The sequence below is a fragment of the Odocoileus virginianus genome, chromosome 8 (assembly GCF_023699985.2).
Source record: "Odocoileus virginianus isolate 20LAN1187 ecotype Illinois chromosome 8, Ovbor_1.2, whole genome shotgun sequence".
NCBI lineage: Eukaryota > Metazoa > Chordata > Mammalia > Artiodactyla > Cervidae > Odocoileus > Odocoileus virginianus.
The window spans coordinates 58,357,150-58,376,328 of record NC_069681.1 but is presented as its reverse complement, the minus strand read 5'-3'; the positions used below and the strand labels follow the sequence as shown (position 1 = coordinate 58,376,328).

The 19,179-nt window shown below is 42.8% G+C and overlaps 1 protein-coding gene across 9 annotated transcripts in view; it reads right to left on the bottom strand.

The window, feature by feature from the left end:
* Positions 1-19,179, bottom strand: part of KLF12 (KLF transcription factor 12) — a 708,032-nt gene that overhangs the window by 364,080 nt on the left and 324,773 nt on the right. The window contains exon 1 of one of the 9 annotated variants that reach the window (XM_070471577.1): positions 18,267-18,413. The exons of the other annotated variants lie outside the window; for them this stretch is intronic. The gene's annotated coding sequence lies outside the window, so the exon portion shown is untranslated. Of the gene's footprint in view, positions 1-18,266; positions 18,414-19,179 lie in introns of those variants that run through there. 9 annotated transcript variants of the gene reach the window in all.

Here is a 19,179-nt window from a genome sequence, read left to right as displayed (position 1 = left end):
TTGCCTGTTTATTGCCATCCATCTTATTCCTGTAATTATTCAGAAATCCACACCTTGATCTCTCATACGAACCATACTCATTCATGGAATCGGTAAGTACTTCTTTCCCTTCCTCCTTTTTCCAACTAATTCCCTGGTGTAGTTAAAAATAACCTGATGTTATGTTTTGGCAGATCATGTTGATGTCTGGCAGAAACCAACACAATTCTGTAAAGCAATTATCCTTCAATTAAAAAAAAATAATTTTTTTTAAATATTAAAAAAGAAAAAACCTGATACAAAGAGCCAACTCATTGGAAAAGAACTTGAAACTGGCAAAGACTGAGGGCAGGAGAAAGGGGCAACAGATGATGAGATGGTTGGATGGCATCACCAACTCAATGGACAAGAGCTCGAGCTAGTGAAGGACAGGGAAGCCTGGCGTGCTGCAGTCCACGGGGTCGCGAAGCTCTGGACATGACTTAGCAACTGAATAACAACAACAACGTACACCAATGCAAGGGCTTCCCTGGCGGCTCAGTGGTACAGAATCCACCTGCCAATGCAGGAGATGCGGGTTCAATCGCTGGTCTGGGAAAGTGCCCTGGAGAAGGAAATGATGCCAGTACTCTTGCCATGGAAATCTCATGGACAGAGGAGCCTGGCAGGCTACAGTCCATAGGTCACAAAGAGCGGGACACGACCTAGCGATTGAACAACAGCTAGGTTTCAGAACGCACTGATTTCAGAATTTTTTAATTACCATGTAAGTATACACTAGAAAAGCATAAAATCTCTACCCACAGCATTAAAGAAACTGAAAGTCAAGGATTTCCAATGGTTACTCCAGTAACCATCAGCCATATCTGAACATCTGAAATGTATCTAGTCCAAATCAAGTTGCTCTGCAGGTGTGAAATACACACCAGACTTTGAAGTCCTTTTACCAAAAAAGCATAATTTAAAATATTTCATTTGTCATTTTATATTGATTACGTGTTGAAATGGCAAGACTTTAGATATATAAAAATATATTATTAAAATTAATTTTGCCTATTTCTTACGTTCTAACATAAAAGGAATCCTAAAATTACTGATGCAGCTCGCATTATATTTCTATCAAACAGCACCAGTCAAGGTCCTACAACTTCGAAGCCTTGTTCAACACACTGGGCATTTTCCTGGCCTCTAGTTGTATTTTAGAGAGATCTTAATGACTTATCTACCACTCAATTCCCTAAAGATATTTTTTCTTGTTTAATCTAGCATTTAATGCATCTGGATATGAATATATCACAACAGGTCCTGTTAATTGAGCACAGTTTTCAGACCCTCGGAGAGCTATAATTGTGCAGAACGTATTTGATGCTTGCTGCTACCAGATTTTTATTTTACCAGATTATCAATCTTCAGATCTTTGAAAAGTCTGCAAAGTGATCTCAAAAGTCTTGTGTGTATCTTTCGTAAAGCACGTACAGCCATGGCTGAACTCAAGTGTCAAGGGTTTTCCCTAATCCTCACAGCCTATTAAAACTAAAAGATTCCCAGAGGGCCAGAAATATAACCCAACATCCAGTTTATGTCCTGAAGCATAGCTGTATTTAAATCGATAAATAAAACGTAACGTATTCTGTACCACACTTCCACTCTACCGCTGACGGAAAATGCATTGGACAATATATACATCATTAAACTGAACACAGGCAAGTGTATTATGTTACAGCATCATTTGTAACTTGAGCCAAATAATCCTCCAAAATTTCTAAATGTCAAACCTACTGACAATAACATTTTCATCCATTCTGTGTCTCACTGTTGCTTTTTTATGTTTCTCCTTAGGTATTCTTCTGAGTAAACAGATTTGATTAAGGGTTTCTCATTTTCATAATGTGTAAAATTGGGAAAAGAATTCACTGTATATTTATTTAAAGAACTTTTTCCCAGCTCTTTCACTGACAAGCAGCAATACCTTAAAAAAAAAAAAAAAACACATATTATAACTCATATCAGCCCTCATTTTTTTTTCATGGAGTTACATGAAAACTCATGGTTTTGATCATAGAATTTCTACCAAATATCCCTGCTGGCTCAGTTCCTGTGAGAGATGCTATGAGTGTGATACCAGGCAACATTAGCAAAGCTAGACTAGACTGGGTTTCCTTGTCCTTTGAGTTCAGTCATGTCCAACTCTTTTCAATCCCATGGACTGCAGTCCGCCCAGGTCCTCTGTCCAACGGATTCTCCAGGCAAGAATACGGGAGTGGGTAGCCATGCCCTTCTCCAGGGCATCTTCCTGACCCAGGGATTGAATCCAGGTCTCCTGCATTGCACGCAGATTCTTTACCATCTGAGCCACCAGTTTACTGGTGATAAAGCCTTTGACTTCAGAGAGAGGATCCACTTGGTAAAGAGCCCATGGATTTACTACTTCTAATTAGGCAGAAGGTCTGTAGGAGCGAGCTAACCATTCTCCACAGGGTGATATAAACACAGAGAATCGCTCAGGTGAAAAACATGTCCCAAATCACAACCATGGGGCATCCTGGGGGTGGGGGTGCCAGGCCACACACGAAGTTATCAAAAGACTGAATCAGTGCTTCCCAATCCTTTGACAGAATCCTCAACTGTCTGAGGACACCAGTATCTCAACACGCCTGGAACCAACACCGAGGACACCAAATGGGGAGCTCTGGGCTAAGGTACTGAGCGAGCTATGAACCTTTGACTCCCAGGAGCCAGGAGGTTGGAACAATGGAGCCGCCCAAAAGAAGGCTGGAAGAGGAGGGTCCTCTCTGGGCAGGGCTGCTGCTACTCAGCTTCTGACAATGGTTGCCCCTGTGGTTTTATCAACTGAAAGGAAGACTCTACACCCGCTTAAGAGATCTCCTGTAAAAACAGCACTGCCATACTGAAAAACAAATAAATACACACCATCTACTCATCAGTCAGTTCACGATATGTTCTGTACTCTTCTGACCTTCAGATTCAAAATATCTAGAAAGCCAAGGAAATAACAAACTACAGAGGCCAGAGATTTCTCTGGACCTTTGCAACAATGTTCCAGGAAGAACCTAAATTCTCATAATAAAACACAGTATTTTTAAGAGAAGCATCAATTTCACTTTGAGTTTTTTTTGTTTTGTTTTTGGAGAAACTGTATTCAAGCCAACTGAGTATATTATGCACACAGTTCAAAAATCACATGATTTAAATAACATAAAACAACAGAGTCAGAATAAATTCACTGCCTGCAGCAGGCTACACTGACCACATACCTGGAATGCCTGTCCTTTTCTAAGGAAAATTCTGAAGAGTAAGCGATTGGGCAACCCTCAGAGAGGACAAGAATCCCTTAAACGGGCTCTGAGCACAGTAAGATTTTCAAGAATTCTTTCATAGTTTGGCGTTTGGGGGAAGCTCTGGGCTTCTTAGGTGGCTAATTCAAATATAATTCACACTGTCCAAACGTTCAAGAAGGCTCCTGGAACACCGCATTTCATCCGTTCAGGTTTGTCAACCCAGTGGAGAAAGGGCACCCACCTCACACAACAGATCTGCTCATTCTACATTAATCAACAGTTTTCTCACTGCATTCCACATTTGTTTAGTGTAATGAATAAAACATTAAAATTGCTATTTAGAATATAAAACACTGTAGTTCTTACAAATGGTAAAGTTATGCTGGGCTGTAGTTTAGGGTACTAAGGCCGTTATTTACAGAATAAAATTCATTATCACTACGCAAATATTGAACAAGAATGGTCTGTATTCAAAGATAAAGTTGCCACAGGGGACTGTTGATATAGGAAATATGGCTGGAGCGATAGAGGATGCATATTAAAATTCATATACTGAAAAGGAAAGATGTACTTAACAGGGATATTAAATATTCCAAGAGCATCAACTAGAATGGTGAAGGTCATATTTGCTGACATCTCAATTATAACCTTCCATTTTCAGCACCTTCAGTTCAAACCGAAAATTGTCTGCAGACCCCAATCTAACGTACTTTACGAGGCCTCTATTGACAAATGATTTTGGTAGTGTTCAACATATTGAAACTATCAGGAAAAAGACCAAAGGCCAATTTGAGTATTTTCCCTCACAGGCCCAGCAAACTTTGAAATGAATAGTAGGGATTTAAGACAAAGTTTTGTAAAATGAAGCAAACAAGAGTTTGCCATGGTTACAATAAATGGTAGAGTTGGGAATCAAACTCAAGGATTTCCACTCCAGAGTCTGTGTTAGCTAGTATAATTTTTCCTGTTCATCATCATAAGTAGATAGAAGTATTTTTATATCCAACAACTTATATATTAGTATATATATAATATACATGTGGTGTTATATACTTACATTATATACCTATTACATTCCTATATCATTTTGTTAGGTAGTTAGAAAAGGAAAAAGGAGTCCAGAATGGTGGTAGCTAAAAGACAAAGAAGGCTAAACCCATGAAAATATAACAAAGGAAGGTCCAAGGACCAGAGTGAGGACCTCAGGTGAAGTAAACAGCCTTCTGGCTAGCCCAATTTACGCAGGGCAGGCTCAGAGGGAGGAGGAAAAAACATACAAAAAGAGGAGCCAAAATTAAGCTTGGGGCTTTTCTTCTCTTCCTGTCTTTTGGGTCGGCCCAACCTCACACACCTCAAGGATGTACTTTCCTTTCTCCTTGCAAATATAACTGAGCTGTAACACGCAGCTTTGACACTGGTCCATCTGATGATTCAAATTTTTGCTGCAGTGAGACAGAATCGAGGAAATTACAAACTTCCGGGACATATATGATGCTGTGACTCGGATACAACCTGACTGATACAACCTCGGCTTGGCCACTGCAAGGCGAAGGAAGAACACAGCAGAAGCCCAACTCAGCGAAAGCTCCTGCAGTGGAAGCTAAACATGAAGAAAACCCAGCGCAACGGAAGTGACAAGAAGCCCAGCGTGCTGGAAACTGGGACGGCAAAAAACAAACTCAGCAGAAAGCACACGCAGCTCACTCTCAGATTCCGTAAGACCTCTGGTTGGGGTAGGAAGTCCTCACTCCTATGGCTGGAAGGACATATGGCTAACAAAATCTTAATTCCTTTACAATCTCTCATCCCTTGTTTCCTCAAAACCCCCATGCAGGCAAGTGGCACTGGGTGCTCCAGGGTGTCCTGAAGGCTCTACTATCTGCTGTGCCTTAGTAGCTGTTGCCCAAGTGGGTAGGGGTTCTTCTGACCTTAATCTTTGTGCAAGGATCAGGTCAATGAAAACCATGAGCACAGGTCAGGTATTTAGCAGATTTTCTGGCAGGTAATGAAGGGGATTCCTTGGCACATTTTTCCCACTGCTTTTTCCTCCCGTCCTTCAGCTCCTCTCTCCATCTATGCCACTGTTTACAAAGTATTGGGCAGATCTTTCCATTTTTAAAGCTGTGCTTGAAACCGTTTACCTAAGACTGGGACTCAAACCCATGTGGCAGGGATTCTGGGCGATGCTTAGTCACTAAGTCGTATCCGACTGGGACTTGAACCCTCCAAAACCCACGGTGCCTGGCTTCAGGACCTAATGTAGCTCAGGCTCTTGATGTCTCATTGCAAAAATTCAGAGAGGCACAGCAACAGGTAAGAGGTAGATTTGTTGGGATTCAGAAAGAAGCACAGTGCACAGGGTGTGGGCTTGGCAGAGGGCAAGTGCTATGGCCATGGAATGTGGGGTGGTTAGTTAGCTGGATGTTTTCATATGCTAATGAGTGGGAGGATCATTCCAACAATTGGGGAACTACCCCCTCCTCAGTCTTTTGACAGTGCCTTGGAACTGTCCTGGCACCTCTGGATGTGTCATTTAGCTTGTAGATTGAGGATCAAGGTTTAGTTCAATCTGACTAGTTGTCATCTTGGACCCATTTGATTTTAATTGGTTTATGTTATGCCCTTGGGCTATGTGATTCTTTGAAAAGTTGTGCCCTGCCCCCTTCTCTCCTGTTTTCATTCTCTTTTCCTGAGCTCCGTCTGGACCCACGATGTTGCCTCTACAATCTTCTGGAGGGACAACCAGAAAATAGCTGGCCCTTGGGATAGAAATACTGTATAATATCCAATGACTTCATGTTTCACATTTCCTAGAACATATGCAACAACAGCATTTCTCAGTGAACCGGCTAGGGCGGGTGACAGGCACCCAATGCTCACTAGAAGTCCATCTGTGAGTGGCATCCCTTCAAGGGCAATTGGGCTTCCAGGGATAATGTTTGCCACTTTGGAAGTTAGCCCTGCAGGCTGTTTGGGCCCAAACCCTTGCCACCCTTCTCCTAAAGTTACAAACATAGCCCAGGATCAAATCTTCACTCCACTTTTATGGAACATCTGGTCTATTGCTTCTTAGCAGTTTGTTCTTAAGCCACTTACTAACTCCTACAACCAGGACCCTGCCCCCCTGGAGGCAACATCACTCCACCCTGCTTATTATTAAAATACTCTTAATGCCCCTAACAGGACCGGATAACAGATAACCCACTCTTTTGTCATTACTTCTGTTATTACCTAAAGTGTGTCTATGACAACGAACTGTTTACCACTGGAAACACAATAAGCTGTTCCTATGGAGGACTAGGGGAGGAAATCAGTGAATTATATTCCCTCAGAGGAATAAGAGGATAAGGCTTATGGCTACTGCACCAGGTTCCCAGTTCAGGGCACAGGCTTGGACTGCTTTACATCATGGTATCTATTCCCATCCATGGTAGACAAATGAGCAATGAGTTAAGATTACAACCCCTTAATTGTACCCAACACTGGTCATGCTGGAGAACTTGAGGCAGCCCAACTCCAGCCTGGGGGGTCCCAGGAGGTTGACTTGCCTCAACCTACCTAGGGAGCTGGTCCCTGGGAGATTGCCATGCCTCAGACTGCTTGGGGATCCACCAGACTAGGATCCCAGGAGGTCGACTTGCCATGACCAGCCTAGGGATCTGGTCCCTGGGAGGTTATCACACCTCAACCTGCGCAGGGATCCACTAGTCTGGGGGTTCCAGGAGGTCAACCTGCCATGAACTGCCTAGGGATCTGGTCCTCAGGAGGTTGTCACGCCTCCACGTGCTTGGGGATCCACCAGTCCAAGGTCCCAGAAGGTCGACAAGCCTCGACCTGCCCGGGGAATTGATCTCTCCAGGAGGCTGTCATGCCTCAACCTGCCTGAGGATCTGCACCCTGACCCGGGGATGCCCGGCTCTCAGGCTGCAACAGTATTGGGTAGGATAAGCTTCAGAAAGACTCACCCTTAAGGAAGTCCACCCATAAGAATAAAAGGAAGCCTATTAGTTGTTGTGCTGTGCCCAGTCTCACCAATAACTCAGGAGCCCAATGAGAACCCCAATGCCTTTCTGGAAAGGCTAAAAGAGGCCCTCTAAAAGTTTACCAATGTGGACTTAAGACTCTTACGAGGACTTTCAAAGGATAAATTTCTTGTTCCAATGTGCATCAGACAGCAGGATAAAGTTACAACAGAAACAGCACCAGGACCCTGCTGCCTCTTTAGCTGAGACGGTCCTGACAGCCAGCAATACCTTTTATAACAGAGAACTGGAGAGGGAGGCCAAGGCCCAGGAAAGGGAGAAAAGGAAAGAGACGAGGCATGCCCAGATGCTGGCCGCCCTTCAGCAAAGCCCTATGACAAGCCCCAAGTCCTTGAAGGACAAGGCATAAGGCAAATGCTTAATCTGTAGACAGGCAGGACAATGGGCCAAAAAGTGTCCAAACCATGAAAGTCTCCTAAAATGGCTTGCTACAAATGCCATCAGTTGGGACACTGGGCAGCACTCTGTCACCGGGACCAAAGAGCCTCAAGGTCAAGCACCAAGCCTTACCTCATGATGGCTCAATAGTACTGAAGCAGTTGCTCCAGCCAGCCACCTGTCACACATAACCATCATGGGGCTGGAGCCAAGGGTGAAACTGGATGAGGCAAGTAGGTCCGAGAATTCCTTGGTTGACACAGGGGCTGCCTACTATGCCCTGGTCTCCTACTCCAGAGTCTTGTGCTCCCAAACCTGTACTATTTGGGGGTGCTACAGGAAAGTTCTCCTATCAGGAAGCTTCCATAAGCCTTTTAAACCTGTCCATCAAAGGGCAGAAGAAGTAAAACCACAATCACGGAAAACTACCCAATCTGATCACATGGAACACAGCCTTTTAAAACTCAATGAAACTACGAGCCATACCATGTAGGGCCACCCAAGACAAACAGGTCACGGTGGACACTTCTGACAAAATGTGATCCACTGAAGAAAGGAACGGCAAGCCACTTCAGTATTCTTGCCTTGAGAACCCCATGAACAGCATGAAAAGGCAAAAAGATAGGACACTGAAAGATGAACTCCCCAGGTTGGTAGGTGCCCAATATGGCCCTGGAGATTAGTAGAGAAATAACTCCAGAAAGAATGAAGAGATGGACCCAAAGTAAAAACAATACCCAGTTGTGGATGGGACTGGTGATAGAAGCAAAGTCTGATGCTGTAAAGAGCAATACTGCACAGGAATCTGGAATGTTAGGTCCATGAATCAAGGCAAATTGGAAGTGGTCAAACAGGAGATGGCAAGAGTGAACGTCAACATTTTAGAAGTCAGCAAACTAAAATGGGCTGGAATGACTGAATTTAACTCAGATGACCATTATATTTTCTACTGTGGGCAGGAATCCCTTAGAAGAAATAGAGTAGTCACCATAGTCAACAAAAGAGTCCAAAATGCAGAACTTGGATGCAATATCAAAAATGACAGAATAATCTCCATTCGTTTCCGAGGCAAACAATGCAATATCACAGTAATTCAACTCTATGCCCCGACCAGTAATACTGAAGAATCTGAATAGTTCTATGAAGATCTCCAAGACTTTCTAGAACTAACACCCAAAAAGATCTCCTTTTCATTATAGCGGACAGGAATGCAAAAGTAGGAAGTCAAGATACCCTAGAGTAACAGCCAAATTTGGCCTTGGAATATAGAATGAAGCAGGGCAAAGGCTAATCAAGTTTTGAGAAGAGAACACACTGGTCAGAGCAAACACCCTCTTCCAACAACACAAGAGATGATTCTACACATGGACATCACCAGATGGTCAACACCGAAATCAGACTGATTATATTCTTTGCAGCCAAAGATGGAGAAGCTCTATACAGTCAGCAAAAATAAGACCGGGAGCTGACTGTGGCTCAGATAATGAACTCCTTATTGCCAAATTCAGACTGAAATTGAAAAAGTAGGGAAAACCACTACACCATTCAGCTATAACCTAAATCAAATCCCTTACAATTATACAGTGGACGTGACAAATAGATTCAAGGAATTAGATCTGATAGAATGCCTGAAGAACTATGGACAAAGGTTTGTGACATTGTACAGGACGCAGGGATCAAAACGAACCCCAAGAAAAAGAAATGCAAAAATGCAAAATGGTTGTCTGAGGAGGCCTTACAAACAGGTATAAAAAGGGAAGTGAAAGGCAAAGGAGGAAAGGAAAAATATACCCATTTGAATGCAGAGTTCCAAAGAACAGCAAGGAGAGATAAAGAAAGCCTTCCTCAGTGATCAATGCAAAGAAATAGAGAAACACAATACAATGGGAAAGCCTAGAGATCTCTTCAAGAAAAGTAGAGATAACAAGGTTATAACATTTCATGCACAGATGGGCACAACAAAGAACAGAAATGGAAGGGAACTAAAAGAAGCAGAAGATATTAAGAAGAGGTGGCCAGAATACACAGAAGAACGATACAAAAAAGATCCTCACAACCCAGATAATCACGATGGTGTGATCACTCACCTAGAGCCAGACATCCTGGAATGTGAACTCAAGTGGGCCTTAGGAAGCATCATTATGAACAAAGATAGTGGAGGTGATGGAATTCCAATTAAGCTATTTCAAATCCTAAAAGATGATGCTGTGAAAGTGCTGCAATCAATATGTCAGCAAATTTGGAAAACTCAGCAGTGGCCACAGGACTGGAAAAGGTCAGTTTTCATTCCAATCCCAAAGAAAGGCAATGCCAAGGAATGCTCAAAATGCTCAAACTACCACACAATTGCACTCATCTCACACACTGGTAATGCAATGCTCGAAATTCTCCAAGCCAGGCTTCAACAGTACATGAACTGTCAACTTCCAGATGTTCAAGCTAGATTTAGAAGAAGCAGAGGAACCAGAGATCAAATTGTCAACATCCGTTGGATCATCAAAAAAGGAAGAGAGTTCCAGAAAACCATCTATTTCTGCTTTATTGACTATGCCAAAGCCTTTGACTGTGTGGATCACAACGAACTATGGAAAATTCTGAAAGAGATGACAATACCAGACCACCTGACCTGCCTCTAGAGATATCTGTATGCAGGTCAGGAAGCAACAGTTAGAACTGAACATGGAACAACAGACTGGTTCCAAACCAGAAAAGAAGTACATCAAGGCTGTATATTGTCACCCTGCTTATTTAACTTATATGCAGAGTACATCATGAGAAATGCTGGGCTGGATGAAGCACAAGCTGGAATCAAGATTGCCGGGAGAAATATCAATCAATACTTCAGATATGCAGATGACACCAACCTTATGGCAGAAAGCAAAGAACTAAAAAGCCTCTTGATGAAAGTGAAAGAGGAGAGTGGAAAAGTTGGCTTAATATTCAACATTCAGAAAACTAAGATCATGGCATCTGGCCCCATCACTTCATGGCAAATAGATGGGGAAACAATGGAAACAGTGACAAACTTCATTTTCTTGGGCTCCAAACATCACTGCAGATGATAAGTGCACCCATGAAATTAAAAGACGCTTGCTCCTTGGAAGAAAACCTAGACAGTATATTAAAAATCAGAGACATTACTTTGTCAACAAAGGCCCGCCTACTTAAAGCTATGTTTTTTCCAGTGGTCATGTATGGGTGGGAGAGCTGGAGTATAAAGAAAGCTGAGTATCAAAGAATTGATGATTTCGAACTGTGGTGTTGGAGAAGACTCTTGAGAGTCCCTTGGACTGCAAGGAGATCAAACCAGTCCATCTTAAAGGAAATCAGTCCTGAATATTCATTGGAAGGACTGATGCTGAAGCTGAAACTCCAATACTTTGGCTACCTGATGCAAAGAACTGACTCACTGGGAAAGACCCTGATGCTGGGAAAGACTGAAGGTGGGAGGAGAAGGGGATGACAGAGGATGAGACAGTTGGGTGGCATCACCGACTCAAGGGACATGACTTTGAATAAACTCCAGGAGTTGGTGATGGACAGGGAGGCCTGGCATGCTGAAGTCTATGGGGCTGCAAAGAGTTGGACACGACTGAGTGACTGAACTGTACTGAACTGAGCACTTAGTTGGGGAATGGACAAGTATTTTCCCACCACTTTCTGGTGGTTACTGAGTGTCCTACTCCCTTATTGGGAAGAGATCTTTCCCTGCCTCTGAAATCTTGCAGCTACTGCAGTCCTGATGCAAGATGCTTTAAAACTCTCTCTTGAGGGCAAACTATTATTACCAGTCACCAAGTAAAACAACTTCTAAGTGGGAGAGGCCATCTGTGGAGGTCTGATCAAATAATCCTCAGATATCAGGTAGTGCTGATGGAAAACCCAGGCCTGACTATATCCCCTTGTGAGTTCTTAACTCAGCTACCCTCCAGCCTGCCCCCAAGGGCTCTTTCCCCTTTCACTCTTGCCTAGAAACTTTGGAACACTGGATAAAACCCTGAGAGGGATTGTCAGAAGATCCTCTGACCAATCCTGAGGAAATCTGGTACATTGATGGAAGCAGCTTTGTCTTGGATGAAAAAAGAAGAGCCAGATATGCAGTAGTCTCCAATTTTGAGACCACAGAGGATAAACCTTTGCCACCAAGTACTTTAGCCCAATTAGCTGAGCTCATAACCCTGACTGGAGCTTTAGAGCTGGGAAAAGGAAAAAGAGTAGCCATTTACACTGACTCAAGCATGAATTTCTGGTGCTACGTGCACCTGCTGCTATTTGGGAAGAAAGAGGCCACCTGACCACCCGAGGGTTCCCAGTCAACTAAGGTGATCAAATTCTTAGACTCTTGGAGGCAGCCCATCTGCCCACTGAGGTTTCAGTCTCCCATTGTAAAGGACACCAAAACGGGAGCACAGAAGTGGCACGAGGGAACCAAGCAGTTGATCAGGCAGCTAAGAGAGCAGCATTACAGAACCATGACCTAATAGGGGTTGCCACCTTAGTTCCACAGACTAATTTCCTAGAAACTCCTTCATATACTGAAGGTGAGACTCTTAAAGCTAAGAGTGAGGGCTTTCAAGATCATATGGGGTGGTTCCAAAAGGAGGGACTCCTTTTCCTGCCTGGGAACCTCCAAGGGAAGTTGCTTAAGTCCTTATATGCTACCACTCATTTAGGGGGAAAGATCCTCCAAAGCTTACTAGAAAGGTCCCTCAGAGGAAAGAAAAGAAAGTGAAAGTGAAGTTGCTCAGTCGTGTCTGACTCTTTGTGACCCCATGGACTGTAGCCTACCATGCTCCTCTGCCCATGGGATTTTCTAGGCAAGAGAACTGGAGCGGGTCACCATTTCCTTCTCCAGAGGGTCTTCCCAACCCAGGGATCAAACCCAGGTCTTCCGCATTGTAGGCAGATGCTTTACCACCTCAGCCACCAGGGACCACAGAACAGACCCTTACATGACTGTAAGACAGTGGTCCCTCTTGGACCACTTGCCAAATAAACAACCCCCAAGGAGCTCCAAGACCCCAGCTGGCCCAGCCCATCCAACGACCTGAGACCTACCCAGGAGAGGACTGGCAGATGGACTTCACCCAGATGCCAGTCTCTCAAGGATATAAATACCTATTAATCATGATAAGATACATTCATAGGATAGATTGAAGGCTCACCCACTTGGACTGCGAAGGCTGACGCGGTGGTAAAAAAAAAACTGCTTCATGAAATCATTCTGAGATTTGGTCTACCCAGATCATTACAAAGTGACAATGGGACACTGTTTACTTCTAAGGTCACCCAAGGCGTCTCCAAAACATTGGGCATTACTTATCATCTCCATTGTGCCTGGAAGCCTCAGTCTTCAGGAAAAGTATAAAGAGTCAACCAATTCTTAAAATCATTGATAAAAAAGATAACCCAGGAGACCTCTCTGGGATGGAAAGAGGCTTACCAATAGCTCTCCTCCACACCCTACTGACCCTAAGCAACAGGCTGGTCTTACTCCTTATGAGATGATATATGGGAGACCTTTGGCTTATGTCAATGGCTTCTTCCTAGATCCAGAGGCTCCGACCCTCTGGTCTTATACCATGGTCACTGTGCAATTCCAGTAAGATATAAGCTTGTGGGGAGTCAGCCAGGACCCAAATGATTCTAAAGAGCCACTGCTATATGACAATAAACTGTGGAAAATTCTTAAAGAGATGGGAATACCAGACTACCTGACCTGCCTCTTGAGAAATCTATATGCAGGTCAGGAAGCAACAGTCAGAACTGGACATGGAACAACAGACTGTTTCCAAATAGGAAAAGGAGTATGTCAAGGCTGTATCTTGTCACCCTGCTTATTTAACTTATATGCAGAGTACATCATGAGAAACACTGGGCTGGAGGAAGCACAAGCTTGAATCAAGATTGCTGGAAGAAATATCAATCAATACTTAGATATGCAGATGACACCACCCTTATGGCAGAAAGTGAAGAACTAAAGAGCCTCTTATGAAAGTGAAAGAGGAGAGTGACAAAGTTGGCTTAAAGCTCAATATTCAGAAAACTAAGATCATGGCATCCAGTCCCATCACTTCATGGCAAATAGATGGGCACACTGTTTCCATTGAAACAGTGGCTGACTTTATTTTTTTGTGCTCCAAAATCACTGCAGATGGTGATTGCAGCCATGAAATTAAAAGATACTTTCTCCTTGGAAGGAAAGTTATGACCAACCTAGACGGCATATAAAAAAGCAGAGACATTACTTTGCCAACAAAGGTTCATCTAGTCAAGGCTATGGTTTTTCCAGTGGTCATGTATGGACGTGAGAGTTGGACTATAAAGAAAGCTGAGCGCCAAAGAATCGATGTTTTTGAACTGTGGTGTTGGAGAAGACTCTTGATAGTCCCTTGGACTGCAAGGAGATCCAACCAGTCCGTCCTAAAGGAGATAAGTCCTGGGTGTTCACTGGAAGGACTGATGCTGAAGCTGAAACTCCAGTACTTTGGCCAACTGATGTGAAGAGCTGACTCATTGAAAAAGACCCTGATGCTGAGAAAGATTGAGGGCAGGAGAAGGGAACGACAGAGGATGAGATGGTTGGATGGCATCACCGACTCAATGGACATGGGTTTGGGTGGACTCCAGGAGTTGGTGATGGACAGGGAGACCTGGCGTGCTGCGGTTCATGGGGTCGCAAAGAGTCAGACACAACTGATCAACTGAACTGAACTATATGCTCCAGAGACTTAAGTCCTAATTAAGGTATGGAAAGATGGGTCCCCAAAGGCTCAACTCCAACTCACATGGATGGGCCCATACCCTGTAATACTTTCTACCCCCACAGCAATCAAGGTTCCAGGACACAACTCCTGCATTCACTACTCACAAGTCAAGCAATGGAAGAAAACAAAAGAGGACACTCAATACACCTGTCAACAAGCTACAACATGCAGTGCCAGTTCAACAAGGATATATAAAACTACACCTGACCACAGAAAATATCACTCACCCTTAGATGGACACCATTACATGGACTCTGAGGTTTGAGACTAACAAGAAGGGGAGACTCAAAGGCCCTCACTGTCTCAGTTCAGCAGACCTGAACTGAGTAGCCAGAGAGACCTGGATGCCCCTATTCTAAAAGAAGGGCCTCCCATCTCTTGAGGTGGGAGCGTTACGTGGTTAGAATCGGAAGAAGGAACCCAGAACAGTGGTGGTTAAAAGACAGAGAAGAGTAATGCCCTTCAAAACAGATCAAAGGAAAGTCTCAGGACCTGAGTGAGGACCTCAGGTGAAGCAAACAGCCTCCTAAGTAGCCCAATTTACATAGGGCAGACTCAGGGGGAGGAGGAAAAAAAAACATATAAAAAGAGGAGCCAAAATTTAGCTTGGGGCTTCTCTTAGTGTCTTTTGGGTCGGCCCACCCTCATGCCTTGAGGATGTATTCTCCCTTGCTTGCAAATAAAACCGAGCTGTAACACGGAGCTCTAATACTGGTCTGTCCGACACTTCAAATTTTTGCTGCAGTGAGACAGAATCAAGGAAATTATAAACTTTCCTGACAATTTTAAAACAATGCTAGAAACTATTACCGGTTACCACATACACGCCCATATCTAACTTACTGCCACCTCAACACAATTACAATCTGTACATGTAATTCTCTGTGCAATTTCTGAAGTCCACAACAAATCTATTTTCTAGAAAGTATAGAGGCTTTCTAGGCTCACTGAAGTTATTTAACCTCTGAAGCACCCGATTTTCTCAAATATAAAACAGGAGTAACAGCCGTGCCTTTATCATAGACTGGCTATGTGAATTCAGTGCAACAGTGCAAGCACAGTGCTTAAGCACAGTGCCGAGCACGAGAAGCACTCTGGAAATATTATATACTATCATTGCTATGGTTAATCATTTTATCCACCCTTGTGTCTTTGCAATTTACACAGGGTTTGGCCTATTAGAGGTGTTCAGAAAATAGCAATTAAAAGAAACTAACGAATACAGTGTTCAACAGCCTCCTATAAACACAAAACACACCCCTCCTTTCCATAGGCACTCCCATCTCTCATGATTTTGTTTCTTCCACCTGAAACTGTTCCCCATTCTAAATTTTCATCTGGCTAATTGCTCTTTTCCATCTAAGTTTTGGTTCCTTTTCTTAAAAACTCTGAGCCTATTATGCGTCCTGCTTGCACATTTTCATTGGACTTTTTCCTTGTTGCTTATTAGCAAAGCAGTTAACCCTCAGTCTTCTTGATGTCTTTGACTTGCCTTAACACCCCATTACACTGCAGAGGCAGACACTACCTTTTTACCACTCAAAGGTATAGAACAAAAGGAATGTTCAGTAATTCTTTGCTAAATGAATGAACACACACATATTTCCACCTGAATAACCTTTCCATGATTCTCATCCTTCCCACCAAATGTCATCCTGGATTTAGGATATGGCTCAATTTTAGACATGAATAAGAAGGAAAAAAGACGGATCATCCAGGTTTTTTATTTTTAATTGACCAAAAAAACCTGGACAAGTTTCTCCCCAAAGATGGCCAAATGACCTTAACATGTGAAAGGTATGCAGCTCCCATTAATGACTAGGAAAATGTCAATTAAAGCACCACTAAGACATCAATACATATCTATCAGAATGGCAAAAACAGAGCAAGAAAATACAGAGAATAGTGAAATGTGGGGCACCTGTGTCTTTTATACACTGCTGATGAAAGTCTAAATTGGTAGAGTCAGTAAGGAAAACTGGCAGTATATATGAAAATGAAAATACATTCTTGAAGACTCAGCAATTCCACTTCTATATAATATGCTATGAAGAAATATGTACCTAAACATGCCAAAAGGCATTCACTAGAATATTCATAGCAATATATTCCTTACAGCTGAAAAGCAGAAACAACCAAGATGCTCATCAACAATAAAATGGATAAATAAATCTGTGGAAGCTTCTGGATAAATTCCTATGATAGAATATTATGTAGCAATGAAAAAACAGTAAGAATGCATCTTAAAATATAATGTTGAGACAAATACTGTAGATGTCACTTATATATGGAATCTTTAAAAATACAAAAAACTAATGATGATAATAAAGAAGCAGACTCACAGATATAGAGAAGAAACTAGTGGTTACCAGTGGGGGGTGAGGAAAGGGGAGGGGCAATAGAGGAGTAGGGGGTAAGACGTACAAACTATTAGGAATAAAATAAGCTATAAGGATATACTGTACAAATGGGGAATATAGCCAATATTTTATAGTAACTAAAGTTTAAATAACTATAAATAACATTAGGGATTCCCAGGTGCCTCAGAATCCACCTGCCAATGCAGGAGACACAGGTTTGATCGCTGGGTTGGGAAGATCCCCCAGAGTAGGAAATGGCAACCCACTCCAGTACTCTAACCAGGAAAAACCCCCTAGACAGAGGAGCTTGGCGGGCTACAGTCAGTGAGGTCACAAAGAAACAGACTCAACTGAGCACACGCTCTGTAAGATGTAATGAAGGGAAGTGAAGCGAAAATCGCTGTCATCTCCGACTCTTTGTGACCCCATGGACTGTACAGTCCATGGAATTCTTCAGGCCAGAACACTGGAGTGGGCAGCCTTTCCCTTCTCCCGGGGATCTTTTCTACCCAGGGATCAAACCCAGGTCTCCCGTATTGCAGGCTGACTCATTACCAGTTGAGCCACAAGGGAAGCCCAAGAATACTGGAGTGGGTGGCCTATCCCTTCTCCAGGGGATCTTCCCGACCCAGGGTCTCCTGCATTGCAGGCAGATTCTTTAATAACTAAGCTATGAGGGAAGCCCTGTAATATGTAATACAGTAATTATACATCAATTAAAAATTTTTTAAACATAATGTTACATGAAATAATACAGACACAAAAGACCACGTGTCCTCTGTTGTCTACAGTGACGGAGGTGAAACAGCAGCTGACCGGTATGTGTGTGGCTGCTGCTCATTTTTTAAGAATGGATGTAAGTGATCAGGGGTGTGTATGTTCACTTTGTGGAGTTCATCCACTTGTACACTTGGTACATGTGCACTTTTCTGCAGGTGACCTGCACTTTGGTGAAAACGTGAGCTAATAATAAATGAATACATAAATGCACTCAATTCACACACAGGAAAAAGTCAACACAGATGATGCACACAACTCCAGGAAGTCTGAAATCCTCTATATCTGGCCAGTCACTTGATTCTATTTGAGATCACATCTTCGTCTTTTTTCTATCTCTTCTCTTTATTGGGAAATTCTATTTTAATCTATCTGCTAAATATAAACTATGTATACACAGGTTTAACACTGCCATAAAAAGGGACAGAATAGCCGAAATGGGGTCATGATCTTTTTATTACACATGGAAGAAAAAGAAGGAAAGCAGTTTTCCTGAGATAAGCTGGCAACTGTCAAAAGAGATAGAAATGATACACACACTCCGTGTATTTATGTTTATATAGTCAGACAAAGCTCTCAAATGGTCTGAGTTGAAAATAATTGGCACAAGGCAGTGAAAAGACACAGAGAAGCACAAGTCCAGGCATATGAACCACTGACTACCTGCAGGGGTGAAGCCAGAGTGGGTAAGAAAGAATCACAACAGAAAGGACGAGAGTTGAGGCCAAGGGGCACTGCTGACTCCGTGCAGACTGGGAGGGTGCAGGGGGCATCAGATTATTCAGAGGTGCCTGCCAGCTCCATGCTAACTTCAAGAACACCAGCTACAAGAGAAGGTGAGAGATCAGGGTGAGAACAACCAAAGCTATGAGAAAACCTTTGAAAGTCCTTATAATTATTGCCTTTACTACCTTTTTTTTTTTTTAATGCTAAAGAGGCAACATCCCCAAGAAGGAAATAACCTCAGTGCAATTTTAAATTAGTAATTATGTTTCTACAAAATGACTTCTTCATTTTCAAACCTTTGCTCACTAAAAATTTTCCAGGATCTCTCCACCTCTCTTCAAGTATGGCACTTTTTTATGTATAACACATGGCTAATCATCTCTTGCAGACACACAACTTAAGATGCAGAAATGCCCTAAGAAGGCAGCCACTGTTGAACAGGTATACAAACAGATCCACACATACTTTAACAAGGCAAATTCACTTCTGGGAATGGATCACTGTTGAAAACATTCACAAATGTAGTTTTTACCAGACATTTCATTTATGTTTCATTAAAAATTATATCTCAGTGTCTAACATTCAAATATTTAGGCAACATCTTAGTCTTATCAGAGATGACTTACTACTTTGAAAAACAGCACCGTGTTCTTACTTTTTACTGATGTAAAGTGAAAAGTGAAAGCGAAAGTCGCTCAGCCGTGTCCAACTCTTTGTGACCCCACAGAGTATACATACAGTCCATGGAATTCTCCAGGCCAGAATTCTGGAGTGAGTAGCTGTTCCCTTCTCCAGAGGAATCTTCCCAACCCAGGAATCGAATCCAGGTATCCTGCATTGCAGGCAGATA